This window comes from Mirounga angustirostris, unplaced genomic scaffold (genome assembly GCF_029215605.1).
Source record: "Mirounga angustirostris isolate CCGP_5_RB_7025 unplaced genomic scaffold, mMirAng1.0.hap1 SCAF_10, whole genome shotgun sequence".
Classification (NCBI taxonomy): Eukaryota; Metazoa; Chordata; class Mammalia; order Carnivora; family Phocidae; genus Mirounga; species Mirounga angustirostris.
Genome location: NW_026991718.1, coordinates 122,325,143 through 122,352,714, shown reverse-complemented (window position 1 = coordinate 122,352,714; position 27,572 = coordinate 122,325,143). Strand labels below are relative to the sequence as shown.

Here is a 27,572-nt window from a genome sequence, read left to right as displayed (position 1 = left end):
CTTTTCCTGTTTGTTGTAAGTACAGTGCAGTATTTTAAAACAAGTCAACAAATTCCCTCACTTTTACATGGAGTGAAGTCTAATAACTTTCCCCTATAAAAGGGATGGGTTTAGTGAATGGTTTTTAACAAATAAAATATGGTGCAAATGACACATGGATTCTGAGTCTAGGTCATAAAAGTTGATACAACTTCTGCCTGGCTCCCTCTTTTGGACATTTGTCTTTGGAACCTTAAGTCACTATGTAAGAAGTCCTAGGCTGTTGTGCTTTAAAGAAGTCTGAAGTAACCTACACATAGAATCCATATGCAAAGACCCTGAGACTAAAAGAGTAAGATGACTCACCAGTCCCCAGTTGGATCAGCCCCCTACTGTTCCAGTTCCATCTACTCTTTGACTACAACCATATGAAAAACCCTGGAAAAACCCTAACTGATCCCTTCCTGAATCCAAAATGTACAGAAACCATGAGAGATAATACAATGCTATTGTGATTTTAAGCCATGAGGTTTTGGGGTGATTTGTTACTTGGCAATATAGATGTGGAACATATATAGATTTTCGTATAATGCCCTTGTATTCAGCAACATTGCCAAACTCACTCATTCTAACAATTTATCTGTAGATTATTTAGCTTTTTAAAAAATATACCATATTCTATCTCATCTGTAAAAATGAGAGTTCTAGTTTTTCTTTTTCAATCCTTATACGTTTTATTTCTTTTTCTTGCCTTGTTGCACTGGCTAGTATTACCAGTACAATGTTGGAAAGAAGTAATAATAGCTGGTGTTGCTACTGCCTGAAGCTGACCCATTGCACATGGGCCTCCATACTGTGGTGGCTGTTGTTATATAGCTCTGGTCAGAGTTAGTGGGACCAGGACTGTGGAAGTAAGGGAAGCGGGAAGTGCTCCAGGTGGGATTTCTAGGCTTAGGTACTGCTAATGAGTCCTGCTATTAACACTGTGATGTTGAGCATTCCTCTCTGGGCCTTATTCTTCTCATCTGCAAAATGGCCACAGCAGTCTTATTTCCTGACCCACAGGATTGCTGTGAAGATTGACCTCCCCAACCCACAGCAGAGGTATCTACAAAAAGCAACAAAACAACATAATGAAATTAAACAAAAAACTATAGCAAGCACTATAATTAATGGTGAAATGCTGATAGCTTTCCTTCTGAGATCAGGAATGAGACAAGGATGCCTGCCATTATTACTTCTTTCCAACAGATGAGATAGATGTGCTTTTAAATGTAAACCAACCAATCTGGTTACCTATGTCCACTCCCTTCCCTGAGGAGAGGGTCGGCACCAAGGAGGTCTCCGGGAAGGCCAGCAGGGAGCTCTGCAAGGAAGCCATGCAGACCCAAAGCTTGGACTTACCCTTTCATGTTGGCAGTTGACAAGATAGGAAGTTTATGACTTCCAAAGAAATATCCAGCCTCATTTACTGTCCTCAGGATAGGAGTGGAACTTGAGCCTTCCTCTCTTCCTCTTGACTCCATACAGAATCTGTGAGAGGGAAGTCTCAGGTCTTAGCCAGTGACCAACTGGCTCAACCCAGTTTGGGGACCCAGAATATCAGCCTGTACATCTTCCAGTTCTTAGCTTCTGGTATCATAAACAGCTGAGATATCAGAATATAGATATGTCTTAATATGTCTTATTATTTAGATATGGTGAGGCAAACAGATCAGGAGACAATTGCCATCAAAAAGATAGTTTGCTACTCACAGTTCCCAAGAGAAGGAGGCACACCATGTCATGGAGGTGGGGTGGGGTGGGGCACATAGGGAAGCATATGCATTGTTCAGAGGCAGAGGGAGGGGGGAGAAGTGTGGGCAAAAGTGTTTACTGTGGTTTCTGTGGAAAAGAATACATGAGGTGGGGTAAGCAGATTTAGGATGGGCTAGTTTAAACAATTTCAGTGGGCTCCAGGCCTAGGGACTGACATTAATTGTCTGGTACCGGCCCTGGGTGATGAGGGCAGGTGGGTAGTGGCCTGGAGTGTGAGAGCTCAATAAAGGAGGTGGTTGCTGGTATGGGCTCCAGATTGGTTGGTTTACATTTAAAAGTACATGCACAGGAGAGCTGTTTACTATCTCTAAGAATTGGCTAACTCTAGTAGGGGCAGTCCCTCCATCAAAGATATCAAAGCATCAAATACAGAAAAGACATGGTTAATACAAGACATGTCCACTTATCCATGGGATCCCAGAGAGAAATGAGTCCTACTCCAACTATGGCCCCTTTACCTGAGGAATGTCCTGGCTTTAAATCAAAATGGCCAACTCTCTAGATACACCTGTGGCCAAGGAGCTAAATACCCAACTGTGGAAGTCCTTAGGTCTCATCATTAATATTATGTCTCAGTCTTATGGGTATTTGGTAGAATCATACTTCCCTTCCCCTTCAAGTTAGGTATGACAGTGTGACTTGCGTTAGCCAAGGGAACATAAATGGAAATGTTATTTGTCACTTCCCGCCAGGAAGTTTAAGGCTCTGGGCATAATTGACTCTATTCTCTTTTCTGTCCACCATGAAAACCCTAACAAATTCCAACTCCTCCTTTAAGACCCAATTTAAGTAACAGCTCTTTGGTGAAGACTTCTCCAAGACTCCAACTCAATGTTTCAATTTGCTGCTCCAATAACTGCACACAGAACGATTTCACCAAACCTTAGTAATACATTTGCTCCATGAGTATCTCCAGGGCAGGGACAATGTCTCACTGATCCTGGTGCTTCCAGAGACTAGAACAGGAGCTAAGACCGCATGGATATGCCATGCCCTCCTCCAGGGAAGACAGAGCTTTGAAGGACCTTCCTAGGTCCTTCTGGCAGGCAGAATGGGGCTCTGGAAACCAGAGAAAGCCATTAGACAAAGAGATGCAGGTACCGGCAGTCAGCAGTTGGGGTGTCGTGTGCTGGAATGGTAAGATCTGTGGGGATATGGATGGAGCACCAGAGTGTCTGCAACAGGGCTCAGATCCATCCCATAACAGGGCAGAACTCTGCTTTCCTTAGGCGCGTTCACTCTGTGTGTGTGTGTGCGTGCACATATGCATCTCCTTTGGGAACCTGGTTGAGGTGGGTGACTATTGTCTGGGGCAGCAGTTGGGCATTCCTAGTGCCCTGGCCATTGTATTCCCACAACGGCACTCCAGCCTGTCCATTATTTCTGACAACCAGCCAAGTCAGTCCACAGCTTCTACTCCAGTCCACAGACCACTCCACTTTGGTTTGCTGGACCAAAGACCAAATGGACCAATGCACGTATGGTGGAGGCTTTGGCACAAGATGATTCACTCAGCGCCCTGCACAGAAAAAAGCAGATGCCATGGCTCTGAATTCAAGTCCTAAGTTCTGCTCAAGACCCTGTTTGACCTTAGCCAAATCACGGCACCTCTTTGAGCCTCAGTTTCCACTTCTGCAACATGGGGTGGTAATGCCTACTCCATGGGTTTGTTGTGACAACCAATGATGATAGCAAAGCACTTCTAAAACTCTGAAGCACTATTAAATTGTGAGTCATTAAATGATGTTTTCCTAGTCAAGGATTCCAAAGTCCCCTCACAAAAGGAGGAGACTTCTCCCTGATGCCCCCCTCTTGAATCCCTCTCCATCTCTCCAGAGAGGCAGTGCCAAGGTTCATCTGGGAGACTTCATACTCCCTGCGGTTTCCTGGGGAGAGGAAGTGGGGGCTGGATGGAAGGAGGGAGGGTGGGAGAGTCCATGGGAAGTTCGTGGAGCACCTGCTGAGAACCAGCACCTGAGCTTTTGGGGTCCTCTCACCAGCCTTCAAAGTGGGCATTATTATCAAAGCACTTTTTACAAATGAGGAAACTGAGCCCTACAGACACATCCCAGAGCCCCAGTCACACAGCCAGAGTCAAGGCTTCTCTTTTTTTTCCTTTGAGGATAGTTGACACACAACGTTACATTAGTGTCAGGTATACAACATGGTGATTCCACAAGTTTACACATTCTGCTATGCTCGCCACAAGTGCAGCTGTCATCTTCCCAATACATCGCTGTTGTAACAGCCAGGATGTCCTGGAGCTGGGATTCATAGTTGAAATCCATGCTCCTTCTACCCCACATTCCACTCGAGCTTAAATTACATGGTGCATACTGCCTTACAATTCAAGGAGTTTGTAATGGGTGAGTTATCCGGAACACGCTCCCTGAGAACTCTCAAGGGCTTACCTTTGTTGGCCATATGTACACCTGTGCAGTAGTGTGTGCTGGTTACATAAGGAGAGAAATTTAAAAACTTAAATGTGACTAAATGCCACTCAAAAAAGAAATTAGAGCAGCGCCTGTGTGGCTCAGTAGGTTAAGCGTCTGCCTTCGGCTCAGGTCATGATCCTGGGGTCCTGGGATCAAGCCCCGCGTCTGGCTCCCTGCTCAGCGGAGGGCCTGCTTCTCCCTCTCCTTCTGCCTGCCACTCTGCCTACTTGTGCTCTTTCTCTATCTCTCTGTCAAATAAATAAATAAAATCTTAAAAAAAAAAGAAATTAGAGGGGCGCCTGGGTGGCTCAGATGGTTAAGCGTCTGCCTTCAGCTCAGTACATGATCCCAGGGTCCTGGGATCGAGTCCCACATCGGGCTTCTTGCTCAGCGGGAAGCCTGCTTCTCCCTCTCCTTCTACTGCTCTCCCTGCTTGTGCTCTTTCGCTCTCTCTGTCAAATAAATAAATAAAATCTTTAAAAAAAAAAAAAGAAATTAGAAATCACCATGTCCAGCTATCTGGGAGGAAATAAAAAGAAGCACTACTAGCAGCTAAAAATTACTGAGGGCTACACGTGTGGCAGGCACTGTGCTAAGTGCTGGACATCTAGTACCTCTATTAATATCGATAACAACCCCATGAGGTACGTACTACTATTATCCCTGGTTTACAGATAAGGAAAATTGGGCACAGAGAAGCCAAATAACTTACGTACAATTGGTACATGGTGTAGCCAGGATTTGGAACTAGCCAGTTTGGGTCCAAAGCCCACACCCATGACTACTAGACCTCACTACACCTCTTTGATCTTACATACAAATTTCAGCTTAAGCAAAAAAGAAAACCCTGTTAGTGTTTTTATTGGAATCACATTTAATTAATAAATTGCTGAGAACTAAAACTTTTAATAGTCTTTCAATCCATTGAGATTTTATATATATTTATAAGTTTGTATTTTAATATATTTAATATAATATATATTTAATTTATATAATGTAAGTTTAATATAATATGTTTAATATATATTCAATATAATATACATTTTCCATAGATTTATATAAATTTATATAGATACACGTGTGTGTGTGTGTATACACATATATCGATGTATAGGAATACTATTAAAACTCTGAATGCTTATCTTGTACCTAGGAAACTTACCGAATTGGGGCACCTGGGTGGCTCAGTCAGCTAAGTGTCCGCTTTCAGCTCAGGTCATGATCCCAGGGTCCTGGGATCGCCCCGTGTCAGGCTCCCTGCTCAGCAGGGAGCCTGCTTCTCCCTCTCCCTCTGCTGGTCTCTTCCTCTGCCGGTCTCTCCCTCTGCCGTTCCCCCTGCTTGTGCTCTCTGGCTCTCTCTCTTTCTCTCTGTCAAATGAATAAATAAAAATATTTAATAAAAAAAGGAAACTTACCAAATTGTCTTGTTTGTGCCAATAGTTTCTTTTCTTAGATTTTCTGGGTAAATGATCACGTAATCTGCAGAGAGAGAGATTCTGCTCTTCCTCTCCGATCATCTTACCACTTTTTTGCTTTTTTCTTACTGCATTGTCCAGCATCTCCCAGATCAAAATTAAATGAAAGTGTGGGTATCAGGCATTTTTGTCTTATTTTTTACTTCAGTAAACACATTGCTTACATTTACCATTAAGCTATTAAGTGAGATACTTATTGTAAACTTTTGGTAATGTTCCTTATCAATTAATAGTTTCTTTTTATTTTTGGTTTGTTAAGAGATTTTCTTCTGGCATTATTTATGGTTTATGAAGCTTTTTGAGCATCTGTTGAAATAATCATCTGGGTTTTATCTTCAAAGCTAGTATTGAACCATCCTTGAATTCCTGGAAAAAACTGTTAGAACTTATATTTGGCTGGAATTTGGTTTTTAATCCTGCTAAATTCCATTTGCAATTATTTCCTTTAGGTTTTTTTTATAACTATGTCAATAATCAAAATTGGACTTACATTTTTTATGCTGTTGTTGCTAAGCTTTGTGTGTCAAGGTTATAATTATTTTACCTAATGACTTGAGGAAGAAGAATTTGGATAACTGATTCAGCTTCTTAAATTAAAATTGGATCATTATGCCTTATATTTTTCTTCAGTAAATTTTGGTAAACTATACTTTTTTAGAAAGTTGTTCATTTCCTCTAACTTTTCAAATGTATTGGTGTAAAAGTGTTTTTAGTATTATTTTACAGGTTTAAAAATTCTACTGTATCATTTCCAGTTATAGAATGATAAAAGTCACAGTGATAAAAGGCATGTGTAGGGAACAGAGTCAATGGTATCATATAGGGTTTTATGGGGACAGATGGTGGATACACTTGTGGTGAGCACAGCATATAATCTATTATAGACTTGCTGAATCACTATATTGTACACTTGAAACTAATGTAACATTGTGAGTCAGCTATACTTCAATAAAAAAATTCTATTCTATTATCAATGCTTTTTTCCCCTTTTCTTAAAATCAATTATACTCAAGGTTTGTCTATGTCACTATATTTTTTCTCTATATTTTCTATTTTCTACATTCTTCTCTACTCTCCAAATTTTCTACAGTTACTGGATTTTTTAAAATATTAACATTTTTAAGTATTTTTTTTAAAGATTTTATTTATTTATTTGAGAGAGAGAGAATGAGAGAGAGCACATGAGAGGGGGGAGGGTCAGAGGGAGAAGCAGACTCCCTGCTGAGCAGGGAGCCCAATGCGGGACTCGATCCAGGGACGCCAGGATCATGACCTGAGCCGAAGGCAGTCGCTTAACCAACTGAGCCACCCAGGCGTCCAAAATGTTAACATTTTTAAAAACAGAGATACTATTTGTAAAGTACCTGGCACTTAGCATTTGGTAAATATTCATTAAGTTAATATATGAAAAATATTTTTGAGCACATGCCAGAGACTAGAGATTCAACTATGATTGAGACATAATTTGTGTTCTCAAGTTGCTTACAGCTGAACTGGAGAGACAGACAAGCAAATAGTCATTTAATGTGATAAACACAATAGAAGTGAGTACAAAGCGGAATGGGAACACAAAGAAGAACTTCCTGAAGGATGTGAAGTTGAGCGGGGCACTGCAGGATGAGTAGGAGTTATGCAAATGATAAAGATGGGTGTTTCTTAGCTCCACCCCTGGGCCCATCTTCAGCTGACCCACCTGATATTCTCTATCACTTACAGGGGCCTCAGCCATGTACAGACCTGGGCAAAGAGAATAAAGATAGAGTTGGTTGCTACCTCTCACCTTGAGGAAGACAGGTGGCAAAATTCCTTATAGTGACAGCTACTCCCTGACCACTGGTGCCTTTATAAACAGGCTCAGCCTTATGGGAAACATCAAAACAAGTACACTAAAATAAAAGATGTACAACTTTCTGATCACTCCCCTCCAAATCTCCTCCCTGGGATCTCAAGGAAATCATTCTGCAGAAGCCTTCATTTCCTAGTCCAGAGGAGTGGGACTTATAATGTCCTAAATTGGACAGAGACAGCAGTTTGGTTAATGGCCATGAAAAAGAAGGGTTTCCAGCAATTGCATTACTGGGTATTTACCCCAAAGATACAAATGTAGTGATCTGAAGGGGTACGTGCACCCCAATGTTTATAGCAGCAATGTCCACAATAGCCAAACTATGGAAAGAGCCAAGATGTCCATCAAGAGATGAATGGATAAAGAAGATGTGGTATATGTGTGTATATATATATATATATATATATATATATATATATATATATATATATATATATATACAATGTAATATTATGCAGCCATCAAAAAAAAAACCCCGAAATCTTGCCATTTGCAACGACATGGATGGAACTAGAGGGTATTATGCTAAGCGAAATAAGTCAATCAGAGAAAGACAAGTATTATATGATCTCACTGATATGAGGAATTCTTTATCTCAGGAAACAAACTGAGGGTTGCTGGAGTGGTGGGGGGTGGGAGGGATGGGGTGGCTGGGTGATGGACACTGGAGAGGGTATGTGCTATGGTGAGTGTTGTGAATTGTGTAAGACTGATGAATCACAGACCTGTACCTCTGAAACAAATAATGCAATATATGTTAAGGAAAAAAAAAAAAGAAGAAGGTAGCAGGAGGGGAAGAATGAAGGGGGGGAATCAGAGTGGGAGACGAACCATGAGAGACGATGGACTCTGAAAAACAAACTGAGGGTTTCAGAGGGGAGGGGGGTGGGGGGATGGATTAGCCCAATGATGGGTATTAAGGAGGGCATGTATTGAATGGAGCACTGGGTGTTATATGCAAACAATGAATCATGGAACACAATGAATGGTGACATAACATAATAAATAAATAATAAAATAATAATAAATAAAATTTTAAAAAAGAAAAGAAGGGTTTCATGGTCCTGATGTGCTGACAGCAACCACTCCACTGTGGACTCGCTCAAGAAAACTGTTTATTGAGCACTTACTACATACTAAGTGTTTGACATGAATTATTCCCCTAATCCTCCCAGCCACCTGTGGGAGGTTGCTCTCCCCATTGCTAGGCTATCAGGAAAGTGAAACTTGGAGAGGTTAGGTGAGGTTAGCCCTAGACAACTCTGCACCTGAGACTCAAACTCAAACAACCTGGCTCTGGGGCCCTTGTACACCAGGTTGTACGGGCTCATGTCCCCAGCACATGGGACAGAGCAGACCCTGGGTGACTAAAGGATGGAGTGAGTGGACAGAAGAATGAATTACCACGAAGACTAGGAAGCAACATGGAAATTAATTGCACTGTAATAGTAAATGAAAAGCAAATGACGAAATGGTGTGTGTGAGAGACAGAGCTTGTGTTGGCAGGGACTAACTGGGAAGGAGCTTGAGGGAACTTTCTGGAGTGATCACAATGTTCTATATCTTGATAAAGGCTTGGCTTACATAGGCAGATGCAGTTGTCAAACCTCAGTTAATGTACATTTAAGATTTGTACATTTCATTGCATGTAAATTTCAAATCAAAAGAAAAAATGTAAACAAATTTTGGACTCTAATTAATGATACCATACTGAGGTGTTTTAGGGTGAAAGGATATTTGTGTTTGAATCGTATCAAAAAAAAATGAGATGGATTGATGGATGGATAGAGAAATGGCTGGATAGATGAATAGATGATAAAGCCAGGAGAGTAAAATGCTAATGGCTGAATCCAAGTGGTGGATATACAGGTGTTCATTTGTAATATTCTTTCAACATTGTTTGTTAAACTGTCATAATAAAGTGTTGGGAAATGTCTTGTGCATCGTGGTGGCTACTCTGAGAAGACATTTGTGTCTGTCACTTTTGCCTGCACGCTGCTGTTTACTATGCTTTCCCCTTTAAAAGAATGCAGAGAAAGCCCTTCCCCCCTCTTCCTCCCTCCCCCCCCCATTTCATCCAGCAAATAGCAACAAAGTGCCCCTTGGCAGCAAATCACTTCTCAGGTTCCTCCTCCTCCCACAAGCTCTGCTCACCCCCTTTCCCCATACAACATCGGTTACTCCCTCTGATGGGGACTGTCTGGACCCCAACTAAGGGCCGAGGAGAGTACGCTTGTATGGAGATCACATGCACACAGGAACCCCACCAGACCGTCAACCTTGCAGACAAGAACCCGATTTATCTTTGCATCTCCTGCCCCAGCTCTTGGCCTGGTATGAAGTGGATCATCCACAGTCACTTAGGGAACACTGACACAAAGACAAGGAAAAAGTGTCCTGGGTCCAGCAGGTGGAATTTTTTTTTCAAACTTTCTGTAATGATGTCCAATTGTCTTTTGGGTAAGAAGAACTCACAGCTTACTCAGGGGCCCCAATGATGGCTTTTTACCCATTGAGAGAGGAAGAACCAGCAGCTGACTTGCTGTGATGTTTGTTTGCTTGGTTTTATATTTATCATTGGCTTATTTTTTTTTTTCATTTGCTATATGGTTTCTTTAAAAATACCCAGAGAAGGAAACCACTATACATAAAGAAATTTGAATTTTTGAATACCCGCTTCCCATCTGAAATGTCCTTGCACGTTAAGTCTGTGTCCCTGAGTTGCTGTGGCAACCTCTGCAGCACTCTTTGCCCGGGGTGACAAAGGGGCCCTTTGTTAGCTGGGAGGCCAGGTCTGGGTGCAGGGACATCCTATTCAGTCCATCGTAACAAAGGAGCACACGTCCCCCTCTCCGAGCAGGGCAGTCGCCGGCCTGATTATGCCTGCACTGTTGACAACCTTCCATGGGGAGCCCGAGAGAAGAAATCCCCTATTATTGGCATCTTTGAACCAAAGTTGTTTTTCTCTTTTCTCTCTCTCTGCACTGCTTGCTGTACAAAAACCCCTGCAAAGGGCCCCACTCATGCTCTCGCAAAGAAAAACACCAATTGTAAGGCCTACCTGGAAGAGGGATGAGGCTCCCAATCTTAATTGAATCTCCTAAACTTGGTTATTAAAATGGCAACTCTAGCCGCAGTGGGTGAGCAGATGGGCTCTTCAAATTTTAGCAAGCAGCCTAACGCTGGCCCAGAAAGCGATCCTGGCTGCCCCTGGCTCTGGTTTGGCCTCTGCACTTGACAGCAAGGGGCTGGCGCTAAGGGCAGGCCCCCCCAGGTACTCTGACCACATCTGGGGCCCCAGTGTCATTCAGCCTTGGAGGCTCCTCCTCCCCAAAGGTGAAGTTGGCAGGTGGGGGTGTGGGGGTGCAGTGCTTGGCCCAAGCTGGCCGAGCTGGTCACCTGAGAGCAAGGCCTAGGCTCTGAAAGGTTCCAAGAGGGTAGAGAAGAGCCCCAGGCCCAGGCTGCTTCTTCTGCTCCCAGAGCCATGGGCTCCTCACCCCGCACCTGCCAGGTTAGGCCCATTGGAGGCTCTACAGGCCTTTTTCTTCCCTTTGTCACCGCTCCAACCAGAACCACCACTTCACACTTCTCTTTCTGTCCCAGTGATGTGTGTGGAAGCTAAGGCTGGGGGCTCCGGCAGAGCCAGAAACTGTGTCTTGTTATTCCCTGTGCACCAGGGGCCAGCACGGGGCCCGGCACACAGTGCATGTGCTCGGAGAGTATTTGTTGAACCAGCAAGTCATGATGAATGAATCTATCAGTAGGGATTCATTCCATCCTATCAACCACTTTTTGAGGCTGAAGCCATTCCCTCATCTGATTCTATTTCCTGCTCTTCTCTGTGGCCAGGTCCAGGGCTGGGGCAGGCTACCAAGATGGCAGATGTGGCCCCTGCTGCAGAGTGGCTGCATTTAGACTGATGTGTGGGCAGACACCACAGTGGAGGGCAGTGAGTGCCAAAGGGGGTTACCCAGGGGCTGCAGGTGTTGGAGGTGGAGGCTGCAGGAGGCAAGAAGGGAGGATGGAAGGAGTACAGATGGACTTACAGGATAAAGACCCTCCCTGGAAGGGCAGAATGGTGGGAAGTAGCCTGTTACGTGCGGAGTGCCCCATGAAGTTAGTTACTGGTAGAAAATATAGGACATGGCAGAGAGAGTCTGGATACAGCTGGAGAGGCAAAGCCTGAGGGAGGACCCCATTACCGAGGCTTAGGAGCTCAAAGCCAAGGCGACCATGCACAGATGTATAGGTTGCGTACTGCGTAAAGGAGGTGAGTGGAATTGAAATCCAGCCTGCATTCTACTGGGGAATAAAGGCCCCTCCTCCCAGTTGTCAGTGGGTACCGCTTAGCCAGGCTCACCCTGCTGTGTCAGGAATTCCTCCATTATTGCTCATCAACTCAGTTACAAAGTATAAGATCTTTGAACATGTTTTTAAACACTATCAACTCTGCCCTGTGTTCAGTACATTTCCCTTTGTCCTGAAGTTGGACCCAGACAAAAACATCTTCTCCATCAAAAATTCAGTGGGACCCTTACAAAGTGACAGTGTATTAAACAGCTGCATTTATAGTAAGAGTCTCCCCATCCCCCCCCTTTTTTTGTCCCAGCATCAAAAATCAAATGCCAAAAAGGCAACTGATCTCAGCTGCTTTGGAACAGACTGTGTCTTCCAAAGGTTGTTTCATGTTGGATACTGTGTGACCCTGGTTTGGGGGCCTCATATTAAATTAATAAGCAAGGATTAAGGATCATCAGCAGTGTACTCCCAGTGCCTCACCCAGCATCTGGCACACAGCAGGTACAATAAACTTAAGGTGGAAATCCACACCCTGCGTTTGTCTGACCCCCATGAAAGGCAGCAAATTAGAGCTGGCAGAGAACACTGTTATTTGTGATTTTTCCATGTTAAATCCAAACATTCTCACATTGCCTTAAAATTTATAAATGCAAAGGAATGGAGACTATCCCAGAGCCTGGCTCCCTGTGGCTCAGAGTTAATAATCAATACATCATTTGTCGAATGAACGAACCAAAGAAGTAAGTAATGTCTCAAGATGGGCTTTCACACGTCACATTATTTCCTAAAAACAGGACATGAGGGTAACTTCCCCATAGCAAAGGGAACTCACTGCAAATTGGAGGACTGGAAGTGCAAAGTGACAGCTCTGGGGCCTATGACACCCCCTTCTGCTCCCTACCTCTGCTCTGCTCCTGAATCTTACCTGCCTGGGGCCCCTACCCCCAAATCTTCCTTCCCTCGACTCCCCTCCTAGATGCTGCTCATGATTTCCACGTCTCCTCACCACACCCCACCCTGGGACTCTGCACCCCACCTCATCCCCCACCCACCAGGCCTAGCCCCGCCCCCTCCAGCTCAGATGCCCAGCATGGCCTCAAGTTCCATATGAGCACTGTCTGAGGGGAAGAGGACTCACAGGACTCCTCCTGGTCCCCATCATTACCATTGGGGGAGGGAAAAAAGCCAGAGGGTCCAGGGTGGGCCTTCTGGGGTGGAGGATTGGTTGGGGGTGGAGGGGCAGCATTCAGCTCCTGGTACTTGGGAACATCCCTGTGGCACAGCCTGCCCACCTGGAAGCTACTGTCTAGTGGGGGTTCAGAGAGGAGGACACCTGCAGGAAATGGGAGTGGACAGAATCTAAGGTTCTTCCTCCCCCACCTAAATATTTATTTAACCCCCAACTTTATCCCTACGCCAAATTAAAAGTCATGATATGAACCCTTTCCCTCATACACATTTTTAAAGTTTTTCTTCCACATTGATACTTATCTTTTAACTTTACAACTTCTTTTGCTCTACAGAAATCTATATTCAGGCAATTAAATTGCCTGCCTTTTCCTTTAGTTTCTCTAAAGTTTGCTAAAATAGTCTCTTGTTTTTTTCAATACTGCATGGATTTACAGATCAGTTTTTTTCTCTTCTCATCTTTGATCTAGCTCGGAAGTTTATCTGGTAGTAAAAACCCAAGGATAGTTTCTAGCTTGACTTTTTTAATCCAAACGACTAGCCAATTTAGATACAACTTACTGAATAATTCATCATTTCCTTCCCAAATGTGAAACACCAACTTCGTTGTATGCCAACCAGCCAAGGATCCTCAGGTCTATACCTCCACTCTGTGTCCTGTTCTCAGATTCCATATCTCTTTTGTGGTTTTCATTACTTTACTTTACAACATGGTTTGGGAAAAGGGTAAGGTAAGTCCCACTGATTATGCTTCCTTTTCAGAAAATTTCATTCTGTTCTTTCATACCTATTGTTCCAGATTTATAATAATCTTATTAAATCCCATCAATTTGAGGGTGTGTATGTGTGTTTATTGGGATTACATTGAATTAAAGGCTAATCTAAGAAGAATGAGCATCCTTGCTATACTAAATCTTATCCAGGATAGGATGTCCTATTATTTATTATTATATTTATTAAAGTCCTATTTTATATCCTTCAGTGCAAACTTGCTCTTCTCGCCACACAAGACCATTTCCTGATGTCGTTTCTAGGATCCTACTTGAGGTACTTTTTACTTAACTTTCAGGATACCACACTTCCCTGCTCCTCCTCCTGCCTCCCGCGTCACTCCTTTTTGGTATCTTTTCTGGCTCCTTCCCTTCTCCCAGAACCTCTTAGCATTAGACCCTGGAGCTCAGAGTTGAAACTCTCAAGGATTCTGAGTAATTCAGTGGTAAATATGGTTGTGCAAATGGGTCTCCCCAGGGTTTGTGTATTTTCCTCCCTATGATTCCTCACCAGTGGGAACAGTGGGCACAAGCGCCATGGAGGGTCCAACTTCTTATCACGTCAGCACCTACAACAGCTGTCTGGTTGCCTGCAGGGTTAGCTCGGCCCAGCGCAGAGGGCTTCGGGGGACGGGGGCAAGAAAGCCCTTAGTCTTCACATTAAGCTGTCATGTTGCTCTACTGGTACAGCAATCTTGACCTGAAATGCAAAAGCAGGAGCTACATTTAGAAGGAAATTGTGGTGGATTGCAAAAATGGCCCCTCCTCCACATGTGGAGAAATGATCTCTGGAGGATGTCAGTCCTAATTTCAAAACTCAGCTTTTCTCTCAACTCACAGTGTGGCCTTGGGAGAAATAACTTATCTTTTGAACCTCCATTTCCTGGTCAATAAAATGCAGATGATAATGCCTAGATGTTGCGGGCAATTCATTTATTCATTCATTCAACAAATATATATTGAGTGTCTATCACTTGGCATGGTTTTACATACTGGGGACCCAGTGCTGATAAAACAGACAAAAATCCATGCTTTGTGGAACTTATATTATAGAGAGTTGAGAAACTCACAAAATGGTTCAGTTGGTTAAGCGACTGCCTTCGGCTCAGGTCATGATCCCAGGGCCCTGGGATCCAGCCCTGCATCAGGCTCCCCCTGCTCTGCGGGGAGCCTGCTTCTCCCTCTGCCTCTGCCTGCCACTCCCCCTGCTTGTGCTGTCTCTCTCTCTCTCCCTGTCAAATAAATAAATAAAATCTTAAAAAAAAAAAAAAAAAGAAAATCACAAAATAAACAGAATTATAGGAGCTAGTAGTAAGTGCAGAAAAGAAAAATAAAGCAGGAGAATGGACTGGAGGAAGGGGGTTGCATCTGAGGTCGAGTATTCGTGGAAGGACTCTTGGTAAGGTGACATTTGACCAGAGCAGGTCAAGGGCAAAAACAGGGAGGTGTTCAGATGCTATGGCACTTTTTCAGGAGAGAGGTGACAGTGGCTTAGGACGGAGTGGGAGCCACGAGGATGGTAAAGATACCTTACCATGAGTGTGGTGAAGACCAGAATGTTCAGCATCAGAGACTGTAATAATTGCCATGAAGTGAGCTGCCACTGAGACAGAGGGTGGAGCAGGTTTGGGGGAGATCAGGAATTCTACTGGGACAAACTCCACTGCACACGTCTGTTCGCTTCCAAGTGGAGAGAGCAGCCAGGTAGCTGGATACAAGGGTCAGGAGCTCTGCAAAATCACACACTTTCTACGTGCCACAGTCCAGTGGGTTTTGACAGATGGTGTCCATCAGGAGGACCTGCAGAGCTTTCTCCAAGGACCCGTTCCTGAGTTAGTTGTGTCCTCATGGATTTCAACTCAATGGACCTAGGTCTTTATTTTGTAAAAGCTCCCCAGGTGATTTTCATGGACCCCAAGGATCACCCATTGGCCAGAACTTTGAATGCTAAACTGATAATGCCAGAATAGTGTAAAAGAAGAAAAAAAAAATGGAAACAATCTAAATATGCAAATAATAGAGGTGAGTGTTCTTAGCCTCATTTTATAGATGAGGAATCTGCAGCTTAGAGATTAAAGTACTTTACTGAAATCACGCAGCTGGTGGCTGGCGGCCAGGAATTGACACAGGCTTTAGGGGCAGGGCATCAGGCTGCTGCTAGTCACTCATAATCCCGCTGAGAAGGGGGAAGGCTATTCTTCTGCTCTGAGTGACAGATATATGTCAGGAGTGAGACCCCTGCCCTTTCAGCCAACTCTTCAGCATGGAAGAGGTAGGGAATTGGTCAGTGTGTCTCAAATTCTGCCACAGTCAGAATCTCCAGGAGCATCCCTGGGCCTCAATCCCAAAAGTGAATTTGTTGGGTCTGAGGAACACACACAAATAGTCATTCTGCAGAATCTTTCTCCCACTTCCCTGGATGCCCAGGCCAGATCATGAACTTCTCCCACCTTAGTGCTGGTCCTTGGGGTCCTGGCAGGAGAGGGTTAAAGTCCTGAGAACCCAGGGACTCTTCTGTCACGGGAATGGAATGTGGAGGGGAGTGAGCTGAGCTGCGGGCTGTCCAGGGCTGAGCATGGCCATTGTTGCAGAACAATTGACCCCCAGGAACAGAAGAGCAGATGCTAATTATGGGACACTTGTGCTGTCCTGTAATTATGAGGCCTCTATGACCATTAATATAAGAAACTATGCTCACTGGCTTGTTTTGATCATAACTTTCCCCAAACTGCTCTGTTCAGGAGTCTAAAGAAGTAAAACTATTAACTCAAGGCATCAGAAAAACACTCAGCTCAGAGATTCTCTAGTTCTGGTTGCATTAAAATGTCCCAGATGCTTGCAAACATGCAGACTCTCAGCCCCACTTCTAGAAACTTGGGTTTGGTGGGTCTGAGTGGAAATGAAGGTAGTTTAGCCAGTGAGATTCATAGAAATCCAAATTCAGCCCTCTTTGGAAGCTGGCAAAGGTCCGGGCAACCATATTGGAGCTTTCTAAATATCCCCCTGGCAAGGACTCTGATGCACTGCTGTTGTCTGAGCCTGTGAGTTAGCAAACTCATCCACAAACACTGACTGAACCTCAAGCTAGCTCACTAGGAACACCAAGTCAAATGACTATTTTTCTGCTCACATACAGCCTTGGATCTGGTGGGAAGATAAGGATCAGAGAGGACAACAAGACAAAACTGGTGTGGTGAGGGGGCCTGAGGAAGGGAGTGAATGGAGGAGGACAATGACCTCATCAGAAGGTCCGCTGACCCTTGACCCCTGAGTTCATCAAGTGACTTCATGCAAGAGTCAGAAACTTATAGTAATTCACCTTGGGCAAAAAGAATAACACATGGGTGGGGAGCCTGGGAGGCTCAGTTGGTTAAGCGTCTGCCTTTGGCTTGGGTCATGATCCCGGGGTCCTGGGATCGAGTCCCGCATCATGCTCCCTACTCAGTGGGGAGCCTGCTTCTCCTTCTCCCTCTGCCCCTTCTACCCTCTTGCTCTTTCTCTCTCATATAAATTAATAAAATCTTAAAAAAAAAAAAAAAAAGAAAAACCAATGGATGAGTCTGCTTAATATGGAAAGAGTTGCAGCTGGCCTCAGAAATAATAAGAACCCAAAGTTAAATGCCACCAGACCTCTCTCTAGGCTTCATTCTTACCCAGGCTGTCTGGGCCACCTGGACACCACCCACTCCCTGCTTCACATTTCCCAGCTCTCCCATCTGGAAGATGCTACTTCTCTTCCCTCAACTCTAATTTAAAAACTCCTAGGAAGGCTTCTGATTGGTCCAGGGAAGTAAGCTGCAATGATTGACAGCCAACATAACCAAAGAGTGGAAAAAGGATGGGAAGCCTCTCCCCCAACAAAAGGAATGCAGGACTAAGCAAAATTTGTCCTCTGCAGCTCTTCACATATCCTATTCCACTTCAGTCTCACAACCAGAGTGAGATAGGTAGACTTATTCACCATTATGACAGATGATAGAACTACAACTTGAAAAACCAAAGTGACTTTCTCAAGGTCACGTGGCTAGTCAGTGGCAGGTCTCCCTCTATCCCGAATCCATGCTCTTTGCTGCACTGTGTGGAATGGCATGTTAGATGCATAAAGGAGAAGTCCTGGTTAACTGTACAGTTTGGCCAGCTGTACCAAAGAAGGATGGTAGATGCTGGGGGAAAATTACACAGGAGACTGAACAGGTGAGTTGGGACCAAATTCTAGAGAGATATGGATGCTAGACCAAAACTCAGGCTCTTGTTTAGAATGCAATGGAAAGCTAATGAAGGTTTTTGAGCAACAGTGTAATGTTGGATTTTTGGTGCTAACCCAGAGCTCTAAAAGAGCTGAGCAATGATACACATACATAAAACCAGCAGAAACAACAGACAAAGGAATGGCCCCACAACAGCTCCAGGTTTTAGAGTAATCAGATACAAATGTAAAATAAAAGGAAACGTGAAGAATTTCATTACAGAACTGAACATTTTTAAAAATAAAATATTTGTAAAAGAACTAAACATTAATACTGGAACGTAAAAAAGACAGTAACCAGGAGGAGAAACCTTATGGATGGGGTTAAAGAACATAATAGACCCACTTAAACACAGAATTAGTAAACTGGAAGATACAACAAAAGAAAATACACAGAGTGAAGTATATTCACTCTAGGAGAGAAAAATGGAGGAAAGACACAGGAAAGAGAATAGTGAGCACAGAGAATGGAGCAAGAAGATCCAGCATATGTGTAAGTGGAGCGTCAGAAGGAAAAACAGACAGAATGGGGCTTAAATAATATTTGAGAAGATAATGGCTCAGAATTTTCCAAAACTGATGAAAGACATGAACATATAGTTTCAAGAAGCACTCCAAACACAAAGCAGGATAAATAAAAAGAATACACACCTAGACACAATAGACTAAAACTGCTGAAAACCAATGACAAAGGAAATCTTTTGTAAACAGCAAGGGGGAAAAGACAGATTACCTTCAAAGGAGCAAGACAGACTTACAACTGCCTTCTTAAAACTGGCAATATGAGCTGAAGGAAATCGAATGGCATCTTTAATATGCTGTAAGGGAAAAAAAGTTCCAACATAGAATTCTGTCTCAGAAGTCTTTTTTTTTTTTAAAGATTTTATTTATTTATTTGGCAGAGAGAGAGGGGTCACAAGCAGAGGAGTGGAAGAGAAGCAAGCTTCCCGCTGAGCAGGGAGCCCGATGTGGGGCTTGATCCCAAGACCATGGGATCATGACCTGAGCTGAAGGCAGATGCTTAACCAACTGAGCCACCCAGGTGCCCCTCAGAAGTCTTAACAAACACAAAATGTAGATAATTTGTCATTAGTAGACACACACAAATGAGATTACCAGGGGTCTGGCGGAAGGAAAATGATCCCAGGTAAAAGCTCAGAGATGTAAGAAAGAAGAGCAATGGAAAGGATAAATATATGGATAGATTGAAATAAATTATTGACTATATAAAATAATAATAATAATAATAATAACAACAATAATAATGGCTTGTGGAGCTCAAGATATATATTGAAATAAAATATGTGACAATAAGGGGAACCTGGGTGGCTCAGTGGGTTAAGCATCCAACTCTTAGTTTTTGCCTGGGTCATTATCTTGGGGTCATGGGATCAAGCCCTGTGTTAGGCTCCATGCTCAACGTGGAGTCTCCTAGAGGTTCTGTCTCTCCCTCTCCTTCTGCCCCTCTCCACTCTCTCACTCATGCTCTCACTCTCTCTCTCAAATAAATAAATCTTTTAAAAAAATATGTGACAATAACAGCATTTAGGCTGGGAGGAGGTAAATAGTGCTAAGATGTTCTAAGGTCCTTGCACTGACTGGGAAGAAGATAAAAGTATCCACTAACATTGGACTTTGGTAAGTCAAGGTCACGTGCTATAATCTCTACAGTAGCTTTTAAAACAACAGTAAAAGAATGTATAATTACTAAGATAACAGAGGGGGAGAACACATACATACACAAATCCAACAGAAAAAAAAACATATAGGACAGAAAAAAAGACAAATCACATAGTAAAATGGTAGATATAAACTCAAGTATACCCATAATTACATTAAATACATTTGGCCTAAATGACCAAAATAAGAGACAAAGATAATTAGACTATATAAAAAGTATAAAACTCTTTCTATAGGCTCTTTAACAAGAGATAGATCTAAAATAAAAGGTCACAGAAAAGTTCAATGTGAAAGAACATGAACGTGACAGGTTGTAGTTAGGAAGACGAGATCTAAGGAGAGACCTGAATGAAGTGAGAGTCCTGTGCGTATCTGGAGGGAGAATATTCCAGAAAGAGGAAATAGCACAGGAAAAGGCATCTTCATGCAGGAGGAAGAAGCCCAGGATCGCTGGTACAAACTGAGGAAGAGGGAGAGTGGTAGGTTGAAATCAGAAAGACAGGGGCCAGGTTGTAAATGGTTCTGACGACCACTGCCACTCCAAGTGCCATCGGTAGACCAGCAGCCCGGGCATGGAAGCTTAATGCAAGATCTCGGGCTCTGCTCCAGATTTATGGCATCAAAATTTGTATTTTAACAAATCCCCTGATGATTTGTATGCCTGTTAAAGATGGAGAGGCACTGTTTCCAGCCACTTGAAGTCTTTGGATTTTATTCTACAAGTGAAAAGAATCCACAGGAGGGATTTGAGCAAAGGATTTATGTTTTTAAAAGGATCCCTCTGGCTGTTACGTGGCGTGTAAACTGTCTGGGGTCAAGAGTGAAAACAGGGAAGCCAGTGTTGATGTTTTTCACAATAGTCCCAGAGAGAGAGAGATGAGTATCTGTGACCAGGGTGGGGGTGGTGAAGGAGGTCAGAAGTGGTCAGGCCAGTGGTGGATCTTGAAGGGGGTTAATAGAACTGGGAAGAGTCAGGTATGGGAATTGATGAGGGAAAGAGAAGAATCAAGAATACCTTTTAGGTGTTTGGACCTGAGCAATAAAATGAATGATGGAGTCCTTAACTGAAATGGGAAGACAGAAGGAGGAACAGTCCTGGAAGGGGGTGAGGAAGCCCATTGCTACTTCTGTGTTCTATTCTGGACATTTTAAGTTGTAGATGCCTATGAGACATCAATCACATCAGTTGGAGGTGTTGAGTTGCCAGGAGAATATATACTTGAACATGAAGGGGATGTCAGGACTCGAGATAGAAAACAGAGTGCGTAGGGGCGCCTGGGTGGTTCAGTTGGTTAAGCATCTGTCTTCGGCTCAGGTCATGATCCTGGAGTTCCGGGATCGATCCCCGCATCAGGCTCCCTGCTCAGCAGGGAGTCTGCTTCTCCCTCTGACCCTCCTCCCTCTCATGTGCTCTCTCTCTCTCTCTCTCATTCTCTCTCTCTTTCAAATAAATAAATAAATAATCTTAAAAAAAAAAAAGAAAACAGTGTGTAAATGATATTTAAAACCCCTATCTTTAAAGATCGCTAATTGTTGGATCAAAGTGTGGGACCAGAAATGAAAAGATCGTGATGAAAGGGAACTGAGAATAAGCAATAAAACTGATTTTGTATGGAATTCACCCCATATATCACATATTTCTAAACATTAACTCAGAAAAGAATTGTCCTAAATTTGAGTTCTTACAAAATCTCTCACATTATGGGAATACATTCTTAATTTCTTTATTTTGAACAAAAATCCTGTTTGGGGAAGAAACATCAACCTGAAATGACCTCAATCAATGTTGGTTTGGGATGATTAGGGATGGCACTTGACAGAATCAGTAAATAAGGAAGGCAAAGAAATTTGACACAGATTTAGTAATTATTGCTGGAGGTAGCTCCTCACAATTGCAAGTGTCAGATGTCTTTGTAAACAAGCCTTTTAAACTCACTTTAAAATCAATACAAGGAATGGCCGTCTTGGAAGTCAGGCATATATACCACTAGGACAAATTAAACAACCTGTCCTGACATGAGTTATTGTGGCTTGGGATACAAATTTCGGTGATAGCAAAAATACAGACTCAAACATTAATGCATCTCAAATGCCTCAAATGGGAATAAAGACAATGGACTGTGGAAAACTTCGGGATGATTCAAAACATGGCTTTACTGATGGTGAAAACACCAATGTCCAAGATGCTGGTGAAGAGTTTGAATACCATTGTTTCTTAAAATCGAAGTGGAAAAAAACAGTACACTAAGTTGTTTTGTAACACTGTAAATGTGTATATGTAATGAAATTATCCCAATAAAATTTAGAAGTAAATATCTATTTCAATTATGCCCCAGTGGTTGTTATATGTAAGCCTGTCAAGAATTTGGAGGCTATTCTAAACTGGAAAATGAATGGAGGTGCTTTATTTTTTTTTAAGATTAATTTTTATTTATTTGAGAGACAGAGGTGGGGAGGGGCAGAGGGAGAGGGAAAGAGAGTCTTAAGCAGACTCCGCGCTGAGCACAGAGCCCAACATGGGGCTCGATCTCACGACCCTGAGATCACCACCTGAGCTGAAATCAAGAGTCAGACACTTAACCTACTGTACCACCCAGGCATCCCTGGAGGTGCTTTATATTCTGGGTTGCCCTCTATTTAAGCATATATGCTGTTGGATATGCCTATGGCTATAAAACTAAATACAAAGTTACGGCGCTATCTCCAATTTGGAGGCATGAGGAGAAAGACATGGATGGGCCATGAGAAAATCAGAGACCCATTTCCCAACATAGACAGCATTCTGAGGCCACGGTCATAGGGTGAATGATGAAGACCATGTTCAGATAACTAAGGACTACCAGACATCTGAGGAAATTCTCTAATGTGAAAATCGGAGAACAAAACAAAACAAAAAAAAAGGGGGGGGATTAGACAGGCAGGATAATGGCCTCTGCAAAATGTCCACGTCCTAAGCCTAGAACCCGTGAATGTATTATGTTGCATGGCACTTTTGCAGGTTGAAGGCTGCAAATGCAGTTAAGGTTACTCATCAACAGCCTTTGAGATGAGATTATCCTGGATTATCTGGATGAGCCCAGTCTAATCACATACATTCTTAAAAACGGAGAACTTTTCCTGGCCATGGTCAGAGAGACATGTGACAACCAGCAAAGAGTGAGATGTGAGTTACTAGTTTTGAAGATGAAGAAGGGCGGGGGGGGCGGTGGGCATGAGTCAAGGAAGGTAGGTGGCCTCTAAAAGCTAGAAAAGGCAAGAAAACAGATTGTCCCCTCGAGCCTCCAGAAGGAGACATAGTCCTGCAGACACTATGATTTTAGCCCAGTAAAAGCCATACTGAATTTCTATCCTACAGAGCAGTAAGACAATACATTTTAGTTGTGTTAATTTGTTATAGCAGCAATAAAAAACAAATACAGGGGGATTTCAAGAAACAGTATGTTTCAGGAAGAGGAAAATCTTTTTTTTTTTTTTTTAAAGCATTCATATCTCAAAGAGATTAAGTATTGCAAGCACAGGGTTCTCTTTCAAGAAAAGCAACATTCTGGGGCACCCGGGTGGCTCAGTCGGTTAAGCATCTAACTTATTCACAGGTCATGATCCCAGGGTCCTGAGATTGAGCCCCATGTTGAGCCCCACGTCGAGCCCCACTTCGGGCTCCCTGCTCAGCAGGGAGTCTGCTTCTTCCTCTCTCTCTGCCCCTCCCCTCTGCTCGTGTGCTTGTTCTCTCAAATAAATAAATAAAATCTTATAAATAAATAGATAAATAGAAAAGCAACATTCTGACAACAAAAAAGTGCCCTTGAAGTTAAAAGTAAGATAGGAGAAATTTCAAAAATTCAATAGCAGGGTTGGGAAGATACAGATGAGGAAATTTCCCAGAAAGTAGATCAAATGATAAAGATAGAGAAAATAGGCAAGAAAAGATAAGAAACTATCCAGAAGATACCACGTCCAAATCAGAGGAGTTCCAGAGAAACAGAGGGCAGTATGTAAGTAGGTTCAGGTACCAGTTCCAACACCAACAAGCAACTTCTGGACACTAGCTGGCTGTCCTACAATTCAACTCAGTCCCGACACTACCTACCTGGAGACAACATCAGATTCCTCAGGTTAAAGGTTGAGTCCTACAAGACTGCTCCCTACCTCACTTCACACAGCAATCACAGGCCCAAGTTGTAACCTGTACTTCTGACCCACCGGCTGTAAATCAGAGGTTCTGATGACCCCTCCTTGGGTCAGATTAATTTGCTAGAGTGGCTCACAGGAGTCAGAGAAGCAATTTACTTAACCAGATCACTGGTTTATTATAAAAGGATATAATTCAGGGACAGCCAGATGGAAGAGTTGCATAGGGAAAGGTCTAGGAAAGGGGCACAGAGTTGCCAGGACGTCTCCAGGAGCATCACTTTGCCCATATCTCCACGTGTTCATCAACCTGGAAGCTCTCCAAACCCCTTCCTTCTGGGTTTTTCTGGAGGCAATAGTCAAGATGGTTAAATCATTGGCCACTGGCAAAAGATTCAACCTCCAGCCCTTGTCTCCTTCCCTGAGGTTGGGGGACTGGGGTGCTAAAAGTTCCAAGCCTCTGATCACATGGTTGGTCTCCCCACAACCAGCCCCCATCCTTAGGTTACCTAAGGGCTTTCTAAAGGTCACCTCATTAACATGATAAGACATTCCAATCACCAGTGATGTCAAGGATTTTAGGAGCTCATTGCCAGGAATTGGTTGAAGACCAAATATATATTTCTTATTATAATTCACAGTATCACAGTATGTCAGCAACAAAATAATCACAATTACCCCCACAGAGAAGGACATCAATTGCCACAGTGAAAAGGCCCACCATGAGTACCCAGCAAGATAGACAAAAAATGGACTCATGCTAAAGTATACCATCGTGAAATTTCAAAACACCACTAGCAAAGAGATTTTTCAAAAATATTTTGGATTGGGATCCCTGGGTGGCTCAGTCAGTTAGGCATCTGCCTTCAGCTCAGGTCATGATCCCATTATTTTTAGACCACTAACTAATCTGTCTATTTCTGAGAGGAATATGATAAAACGTCCAATGACAAATTATGATTATCAAACATCTCCCTGGAATTCTGTGAATTGTTGCTTGATATATCTGTATACTTTTAAGTGCATGTATTTTCCCGTTAGTTATATTTTCTTTTATACTGTTCCTTTTACTAGTATACAACCTCTTGCATTATTATACTTTTACACTAAATGTTATTTTATCTCATACTGAAATTGCTACCCTAGATCTCTTTTGATATTTGCCTGGAATCCAGGCTTTGTCCCACTTTCTATGTTTTTTCATATTCATATTAAGTATATTTCTTATTTTAAAAAATAATATTTACTCTTTTTTTTTTTTAAAGATTTTATTTATGGGCGCCTGGGTGGCTCAGTTGGTTAATCAGCTGCCTTCAGCTCAGGTCATGATCCCGGGGTCCTGGGATCGAGTCCCACATCGGGCTCCCTGCTCCGCGGGGAGCCTGCTTCTCCCTCTCCCTCTGCCTGCCTCTCTGTCTACTTGTGCTCTCTATCTCTCTGTCAAATAAATAAATAAAATCTTTAAAAAAAAAAAAAGATTTTATTTATTTAACAGAGAGAGAGACAGCAAGAGAGGGAACACAAGCAGGGGAGTGGGAGAGGGAGAGGCAGGCTTCCTGCAGAGCAGGTAGCCCGATGTGGGGCTCGATCCCAGGACCCTGGGATCATGACCTGAGCTGAAGGCAGATGCTTAATGATTGAGCCACCCAGGTGCCCCTGTATTGACTCTTTCTTTAAAAAGTCTAATCTTAGGTGTCTTTTAATAAAAAGTAAGTTTAGTTCATTTGCATTTATTGCAATTATTGTTTTATTAGAACATATTTCACAGCTGGGGCGCCTCGGTGACTCAGCTGTTAAGCGTCTGCCTTCGGCTCAGGTCATGATCCCAGGGTCCTGGGATCAAGCCCCACATCGGGCTCCCTGCTCAGCAGGAAGCCTGCTTCTCCCTCTCCCACTCCTCTGCTTGTGTTCCCTCTCTCGCCATGTCTCTCTCTATCAAATAAATAAATAAAATCTTAAAAAAAAAAAAAAGAACATGTTTCACAGCTGATAAAGATTCTTTTTTCTTCCTTTCCTGATTTCCATTGTTTAGGCAGAATTTCCTTTTGCTGGTTCAAAAGTTATATATTCTGCTTTTGGTTTTGTTATGATTAGTAGTAACCACTACGTAGCCTTTAATTTAAAGCCTATACTCAAATTGAATTTCCCTTATTTCCTGAACTTGACAATATTTATATCTACTCCTCCTTGTTTTACATATTACTTGTAGTGTCCTCTTGATTTCAGTCTGATTCTTGTTTGTTGACAGTCTGCTTCACTTCCAGAAACATTTAGAATGTCTTTGATGCTCTCATGTTTCACCCTAAAGCAGGTGTAGGTTTTTCCCTATGTCTTCTGCATGGTGTTTTATAAGCCTTTTTAAGCCAGAACCTCTTGTCTTTAATTTTAGAATGTTGAATTTTTACTATTTCTCCAAATAGTTTATCCTCTCCATTTTTCCTCTTCTCCTAGAGTTCTTATTTTCTGACTGTTGGCAGTTCTATTTCTATCCTTCATATATTTCAAAGCATTTTTAATAGTATATATTTTCTCTCTTTATCATTTACTGCTGCTTCTCAGGCAAGTTCTTCAACCTGATCTTCCATTTCATTAACTTGCTCTTCAGCTGTTTCCGTCCTGCTATCAATTCCATCTTGTATCTCTTTATCCTGACTACTATATATTTCATGCTTAACATTTCTACTTGGTTCTTTTAAACAATTTAAAATTTTTCTTCATACTCTTAACATCTTTCCTTATTTCCTTAAGGGTTTTTGCAATGTTTATTTTAAATTCTAGATCCATTGGTCTCAATAATTCTGCTTCAGGTAGGATGCATTGTTTCTTGCCTTTCTTTCATGAGAGGTACTTCTCCAGTGTCTAGATACTTCAGCCTGTGAGTTCAAGGTTCCACAATGGCCAGCACAGCACCCAGCTCTTCTGTTACTTCACTGACACTGGAGGTCTGGGCTGTTCCTTCCAGCATCTATGAAATGGCAGTCAGAGACAGTAGCAGGGGATTTCAGGAGGAGCAGTAAGAGCAGAACTTTTCAAAGCTTTCCTCCAACCCAACAGGTTTTAATCCTGGTTCAGCATTAGAATTGTATATGGAGGGGCACCTGGGTGGCTCAGTCATTAAGCATCTGCCTTTGGCTCAGGTCATGATCCCAGGGTCCTGGGACCAAGCCCTGCATCAGGCTCCCTGCTAGGCAGGAAGCCTGCTTCTCCCTCTCCCACTCCCCCTGCTTGTGTTCCCTCTCTCGCTGTGTCTCTCTCTGTCAAATAAATAAATAAAATCTTAAAAAAAAAAAAGATTTAAAAAAAAATGCCACCTCACCACACAGTATAAAATCAGGATACCTGGGATGAGGTCCAGAGGTGAGCAAAGATTTTCTCAACACTGTATTTTGGAAAAAAAAAATTCAAACCTATAAAACAGTTGAAAGAAATAGTACAGTGAACACTGGTATGGTCTTTACCTTGATTTACCAAATGTTGCCACAGTTGCTTCCTCTCTCTCTGGTGGGGGTGAGGGTGTTTGTTTTGCTGAACCACTGAAAGTAAGTTGCAGACGTCATAACTTTTCATCCCTAATACTTCAACACAAACCTTCTCCTACCTATCATTGTATCTGGTGTGAATATTTTTAAGAGCTTTCTCAGATGATTTTTAGTGTGCAGACAGGATTGAGAATCACCACTCTAATCTATCTTCCCACCATTGCCTTTG

General features: G+C 42.7%; 1 long non-coding RNA gene across 1 annotated transcript in view; it reads right to left on the bottom strand.

The window, feature by feature from the left end:
• Positions 1 to 14,338: 14,338 nt before the first annotated feature.
• The window catches only part of LOC135361690 (uncharacterized), a 120,695-nt gene continuing 107,461 nt past the window's right edge, over positions 14,339 to 27,572 (bottom strand). The window contains exon 4 of the long non-coding RNA XR_010405372.1: positions 14,339 to 14,510. This is a non-coding gene — a long non-coding RNA (uncharacterized LOC135361690). The remainder of the gene's footprint in view (positions 14,511 to 27,572) is intronic.